This window comes from Protomyctophum bolini (assembly GCF_963924005.1).
Source record: "Protomyctophum bolini genome assembly, chromosome: 2".
In the NCBI taxonomy this organism is placed as follows: domain Eukaryota; kingdom Metazoa; phylum Chordata; class Actinopteri; order Myctophiformes; family Myctophidae; genus Protomyctophum; species Protomyctophum bolini.
The window spans coordinates 17,061,699-17,063,417 of NC_137863.1; positions in this window are offsets into that span (position 1 = coordinate 17,061,699).

Genomic DNA, 1,719 nt, shown 5'->3' on the forward strand with positions numbered 1-1,719 from the left:
GCGTGCATGTGTGCGTGAGTGCATGAGTGCGTGCGTGTGTGTGCAAGAGAACGTACGCGTGTGTGTTCATGCATGGAAGAACGATGGTGTGCAGGGAGGGAACATCTCAAACAGAGAGGAGGTGTGTTAGTCTCTATAGACAAGACATAAGTGGATTCATTCAGTGTGTGTGTGTGTGTGTGTGTGTGTGTGTGTGTGCGTGTGTGTGTGTGTGTGTGTGTGTGTGTGTGTGTGCTTGCATGCGCTTTTGTGGGTGTTTGCTCTATCTATCACCTTGGAGGCAATATGCCACTGCTGCCGCTGTGTGTGCATGTGCGTGCATGCATGTGTGTGTGTGTGTGTGTGTGTGTGTGTGTGTGTGTGTGTGTAAGTGATGGCCTTGTAATGAGAACAGCAGGCAGCCAGTATGTGGGACGCTCTCAGTGTCTGACTGATGTCAGTCACACAACCATTGGACAATGTACTACATGTCTGTGTGTGACATTATTCTCTGTCTTTGTGTGTGTGTGTGTGTGTGTGTGCGTGTGTGTGTGTGTGTGTGTGTGTGTGTGTGGGGTTGGATTGGCAATGCACCATAAAAAATTCAATATTTTACATTTCAGAGCCAGTAACATGCGATCATTGCAAAAGCATCTTCACTCTATTCGAATTGATTGAATTCAAGGGTAAACTCACTGCTTAATGTGTGTGTGTGTGTGTGTGTGTGTGTGTGTGTGTGTGTGTGTGTGTGTGCGACCGTGTTTCTGTTTTCAAGTAACCAGCAGGCGTATATGTTATTGAGTTGATTGACATGTGAGAACATCCATCTGTGCATCATACATTCATGCATTTTCTGCATCTTATTTATGTAATTATTTATTTATGCCTACTTTAGTTCATTTTGTGCAATTTTGAGCGTGTGCCCAATAGAAGAAGATGGTTTTGTGAGCGAGCTGACATCTCTGCCTGCATGTTGCCGCATGCTTGTGCACGTGCGTGTGTGTGTGTGCGCGTGTGCCTGTCTTTGCCTCAGACAGGATGGGGCCCTCCCTGTTTCTGGGGAGCAGAGCGATACAGTGCCACGCTCCGGAGACCCACAGACAAATTAATTCACTTATTGACACCACTGACACGTCTGAGTGACTTTGTAAAATGAACCATTGATCACCCCCCCCCCCTCTCTCTCTCTCTCTGACCTATTTTCTATCACCTCCCCTCCATTTCCATCCATGGTCATTCTATAGCAGTGATTCTCCAGTAACCTATGGCCCATGGGCCTACCATGAGGTACAGTAGGCCTATTGCAAGTGGGCTCCCAAATAATTGGGAAAACACTGAGATTGAATTGATAATATAAGTTCTAGGGATGCGCGATATAATCGGCAGCATAATTGGAATCGGTCATATTGGCCATAAAAATGCCATATCGGTATCGGATTGGTCTCAAAATAATCCAGATTATTTAATCGGTTTTCACCAGCAAAGATGTAATTAAATTAAAAATGTAAAAATTCATCAATGAGTTCAATATAAATCAAAAGTGTCTAGTACCTCTAGTCTAGAACAAAAGCCAAATCAAATATATTAAGTAAATATAAACTTTACATTGAATTTGTGTACTCATCTCATTCTCATTCAGTTGTGAAAACAGGCACTTTATTGATTGATTGAATACTTTATTGACTTGGCTTTGGGCCAAGCCCCTATAGGGCCTATATGGCTTGTTTCCAATGTTGTCCT